The sequence below is a fragment of the Callithrix jacchus genome, chromosome 16 (genome assembly GCF_049354715.1).
Source record: "Callithrix jacchus isolate 240 chromosome 16, calJac240_pri, whole genome shotgun sequence".
NCBI lineage: Eukaryota > Metazoa > Chordata > Mammalia > Primates > Cebidae > Callithrix > Callithrix jacchus.
This window is the reverse complement of record NC_133517.1, coordinates 31963019-31968932: the sequence shown is the minus strand read 5'-3', so window position 1 is coordinate 31968932 and position 5914 is coordinate 31963019.

Here is a 5914-nt window from a genome sequence, read left to right as displayed (position 1 = left end):
GAATAACTGTGAACAATAGTACCACATACAGAGTACATGTCACTTGGAAAAAGTGTTTGTCATCTTTCTCTCTCAAAGACTTCTTCCAATTGGTTCAATTAGTATCTCATGGGACAGACTGAAGTCTTAACTTAATCCTACCTATGTCTTTAGTGCAGCCTCAGATTTTCCCATTCCATTTCCCCACATTCACTATGAAAATCAAGCCAAATCAACTTACCTGTAGTTCCTCAAACACACTAAGGCATCATCAAGACATCTACTTTCTCAGGCCATGTTGTTCTTATTATCATCTTCTATAAGGAGGAGCAAACTCCCTTCCTCTCACCCTGATCTAAATGCCTGTCCTCTAAGAACCCATTTACTTCTGAGCGCACTCATTGCACATCTCAGTAGTAAGCTGTTCACTTGTTTCCTTCACTGACTGAAAGCTCTAAGAGAACACAGGTGATGTCTTTTGGAACCCATGTCTCTCTGACCTCAGAATCTGGGACCTTCCTGACCACACACACACACATCTCCCACTCTGTGGACAGCACAACACTAGGTGCACCAGGGTACTTTTAGAGGAACACTACTCATACCATCTGCAAGTTAGAAGAAAACTTAATAGGCCGGGGGTGGTGGCTCACGCCTGTAATACCAGGACTTTGGGAGGCCAAGGTGGATCATCTGAGGTCAGGAGTTAGAGACCAGCCTGGCTAACATGGTGAAACCCCATTTCTACTAAAAATACAAAAAATATGCCAGGCATGGTGGTGTGCACCTGTAATCCCAGCTACTCAGGAGGTTGAAGCAGGAGAGATTGCTTGAACCTGGGAGGTGGAGGTTGCAGTGAGCCAAGATCATGCCATTGTACTCTGGCTTGGGCGACAAAAGCGAAACTCCATCTCAAAAAAACAAACAAGCAAAAAAAGAAAACTTAATAATCCAACCCTCATTTCACAGATGAGCCCAAAGACACTCTGGCTTACTTACAGTGATTCCAGAGAGTTAGTGACATAACTCTCCCACCTTCCCCTGTACCACTCATAGACTTTAAAGAACTTGAATCTAATGTCCAAGATGAATACAATAAGCACACAAATAATTACAATTCAAGGAATTATATGAGAAACAGAAAGTCTGAAAGGAGACGGGAGAGGGAGAAATTACATCTTTGGGCTGGGGTAGGGTAGGCTAGGAAGAGTAATCAGGATTGTGTACCACAGTTCTCAACCTTTTTTGTCTCACGACTTTTTCACACTTAAACATTTTTTAAAAGATATTTGAGGGCACACAGTAGGTGTATATATTTATGGGGGTACAGGAGATGTTTTGATATGGGTATGCAATGTGAAATAAGCACATCATAGAGAATGGGGTATCCATCCCCTTGAGCATTTATTCTTTGAGTTACAAAAAACTCAATTATACTCTGCAAGTTATTTTAAAAATGTACAATTATTATTGACTGTAGTCACTCTTTGGTGCTATCAAATAGTAGGTCTTATTCATTCTATTTTTTTTGTACCCATTAACCATGTCACCTATCCTGCCAGGTCCCCACTACCCTTCCCACCTTCTGGTAACCATCCTTCTACTCTGTATGTCCATGAGTTGTTTTGACTTTTAGATCCTACAAATAAATGAGATCGTGTGATGTTTGTGTCTGACTTATTTCACTTAACATAATCTCCAGTTTCATCCATGTTGTTGCTAATGACTGGGTCTCATTCGTTTCTATGGCTGAATAGTACTCCCGTATGTGTATGTACCACATTTTCTTTATCCATTCATCTGTTGATGAACACTTAGGTTGCTTCTATTGTAAACAGTGCTGCAACAAACATAGGAGTGCAGATATCTCTTCAATATATTGATTTCCTTTTTTGTGTGTATATACCCAGCAGTGGGATTGCTGGATCATATGGTAGCTCAATTTTTAGTTTTTTTAAGGAACTTCCAGGCTGTTCTCCATAGTGGTTGTACTAATTTACATTCCTACCAACAGTGTACAAGGGTTTCCTTTTCTCCACATCCTCACCAGCATTTGCTATTGACCATCTTTTGGCTATGTCATTTTAATTGATATGAGACACTACTTCACTGTGGTTTTGATTTGCATTTCTCTGACAACCAATGATGTTGAGTACTTTTTAATATGCCTACTTGTCGTTTGTATGTCTTAAGAAATGTCTATTCAAATCTTTTCCCCATTTTTGATCAGATTATTAGTTTTTTTTCCTATAGAGCTGTTTGGGCTCCTTATAATCCCGGTTATTAATCCTTTGTAAGATGGAAAGTTGCTAATATTTTCTCCCATCCTGTGGGTTGTCTCTTCACTTTGCTGGCTGCCTCCTTTGCTGCGCAGAAGCTTTTTAACTTGATGTGATCCCATTTGTCCATGTTTGCTTTGGCTGCCTGTGCTTATGGGGTATTGCTCAAGAAATGCTTGCCCAGACCAATGTCCTGGAGAGTTTCCCAGTGTTTCTTTTAGTAGTTTCATAGTTTGAGATCTTATATTTAAATATTTAATCCATTTTGATTTGATTTTTGTATATGGCAAGAGATAGGGGTCTGGTTTCATTCTTCTCCAGAGGGATATCAAGTTTTCTGAGGATCATTTATTGTCTTTTCCTCAGTGTAGGCTTTTGGCCCTTTTATATTCTTAACCCCAAGAGCTTGTTTCTTTTTGTGATTATAACTATTGATTTTTATTGTGTTAGAAATTAAAACTAAGAAAACTAAAAATATACATTAAGGTTAAATATACTTCAAAATAATAAACCCAGTATATATTATCACATTTTAATGAAAATAACTGTATTTTCCAAAACAAATACAGTGACAAGCATGGCATTTGTTTTCTGCTGCTCTGTTTAGTCTCTGGCTTAACGGAAGACAGCTGGATTCTCATATTTACTGCTGCATTCACTCTCTTGAGATAGGCTGTTTTGGTTGAAGCCTTAGAAGACAACTCAGCCTCATGCAGACATACAGTTGGAAAAGAGGAGAATAGTCTTTTTAGATAAGTGTGCCTATTTTTCAATACTTCATCAAAACATCACAAGTAATAGTTTTTTAAAAGTTAGCTGCAATGTAGAAACTGAAATCGTTATCAAATGAACTTTCAGTATGCAGTAATGTTAAAATCTATTGGTCTATCTTGCATTTTAAATGTATAGTTTTGTTATATCATGTATTGGTTCCTTGGCAATATTGGTTTGCTGAATTATACAGAGCTTCCAAATACTGTCACATTTCATTATATAGTATAAAAATTGCTTGTTAATATCACCACTAGTCTTATCTGGAAAGAATTTAAATAGGGACATGCTCGCAGTGAATACAAATTTTCTGAAATTCTAATTTTCACTTTAACATTCTGTCAGTTATTTCCTTGGAGGAGACTCACATTATTAATTTTCTGAATACTCAAAGTTTTTGTCTATCAGCTGTTGTTTTAGGCAAAAAAGGGTTCCATGAAAAACAGTTCATTCAGCTCACAACTCAGTTGCTCAAGTGTTTAGCTGTACTTCCCATTTAGTCACATGGAATATTAAAAATACATGTTATTGAAGGCTAAGATAACAATTACTACTGCCTTTCTCAAGAATATTCTTACGTGAAACTGGCTTTTTTGATGGCAGGTGCACAGCATCACTGCTTTGAATGGTGCTAAGTAAGGTGCCAGCAGTGCTATCTACCATTTCCGCCATCTGCACATACGTGAACACAGTGAAGAAAAAAATTGACATCTTAGTGTTATGAAAATATATTTGATCTTGTGGACTGCTTGAAAGACCCCTGAGAGTGGAACTCACTTTGAGAACTGCTGATGTATAAGATACTGGCTTTGAAAAATATGTTGGATTTTGATAGGATAAGATGAGAGAGTATATCTGAGGAACAGCAGGTAGACAGTTTGGTTGGAAGAGGACGAAAGCAGAGGCAGATGAAACTGAAAAGATACTGTGAAAGGCCCGAATGCCTTCATGATGACCCACTTAGGTTTAAGCCACACAGAAAAGAGGCAGGTTAGGAGGAGTATCTTTTTTTTTTTTTAATAGGAAAGTTGTCGCTTCAACTTACATAAAATAAAGCTTGCCATGTGTACAGTCACTAGTTATAAAAATAATGATAGCATTGCTGCTTTTCTCATAGAGAATAAATAAAACAAAAATCTTTACAAATGACTTGTTATAAGAAATGTGCCACACTATTACTTCAATTTAGACAGTATTCATTTTAGAAGGAAAGAGAATGAGAATAAAGCACTGTAAAAGACAGTGTGGCAATTCCTCAAGGATCTAGATCCAGAAATACTACTTGACCCAGCAATCCCATTACTGTGTATATACCCAAAGGACTATAAATCATTCTACTATAAAGACACATGCACACGTATGTTTATTACAGCACTATTCACAATAGCAAAGATTTGGAACCAACCCAAATGCCCATCAAAGATAGACTGGATAAATAAAATGTGGCACATATACACCATGGAATATTATGCAGCCATAAAAAAGTATGAGTTCATGTCCTTTGCAGAGACACGCATAAAGCTGGAAACTATCAGTCTCAGCAAACTAACACAGAACAGAAAACCAAACATGGCATGTTCTCACTTCTAAGTGGGAACTGAACAATGAGAACACATGGACACAAGGAGGAGAACATCACACACCAGAGGCCTGCCTCAGGGTGGGGGACTAGGGGACGGACAGCATTAGGAAAAATACCTAATGTAGATGATGGGTTGATGGGTTCAGCAAACCACCATGGCATATGTATAATTATATAACAAACCTGCACGTTCTGCACATGTACCGCAGACTTAAAGTATAACAGTAAAAAAGAATGAGAACATTTATTAAGCACCTATTCTAAACCAAACACTATGCTAGTCACTTTTCATATGTTATACTATTTAATCCTTAAACTTACAAAAGCAGTATTACAATTCATATAGGTAAGGTGAATGAAGCCCAAAACATCACATAACTTTCTAAGGCACATGACTCTGATCTCTGATTTTGTCACACTTCATTTTGTCATCTCTTATCTCAAGGCATTTGGGGAAAGTCAAATTTAATTATCGTGTGTGTGTGTATATATATATATATATACTGCAATATTTTTTCTTTTTTCTAAAAGAGATACAATAAGATGTGAAACCTCTAAAGAGACTGTGTATTTTAAATTTTTTGTTTGCATGCGGAACCATTTTATACAAGCAATATACAAGAGATATTGCTGATTACTGGGAGAAGTAGGTTGGCCGATAGAGATTTTGTTAAAACATAACAGCTGAGAAATATCAGCTTTTGAAATTTACAGCTAAGCTTTATCACAATACTTTTGGACACAAAGACCTTCTTTTTCTTTCATACTCTTAAATATCAATAAGAAAAAGAGAGAAAGCAATTCAGATTCACAGTCTGATGACATCTTCTCTGGCCCAAGAAAAAAAGGTACCAAGTTTACTGACATCAACAAACAAGTTCTGGGCATATACCACCAAGTCAACATGATCTGTTCTTCCTAAACTTGGACCTGTTCCTTTGAATACCCATGTTATTTTACATACGCAGGTACACACACTCTCTTTACACATCCATGTGTACATATGCTTCTCCGCCACAATGGAAACAAGTTATCTGTTTAATTGGATGGTTGGAAACTTCTCTGCTGACGTTAAACATTTTTTTTTGACTGGGCATGGTACTTTACACCTATAATCCCAGTACTTTGGGAGTCTGAGGTGGGAGGATTGCTTCAGCTCAGGAGTTCAAGGTTGCAGTGAGCTATGACCAGATCACTGCACTCTAGTCTGTGCAACAGAGAGAGACCCTGTCCCCCTACCCCAAAAAAGTCATTAAAATGATTTCAAATTAATGTCCATCCAAATGAATATTTTACGATAAAA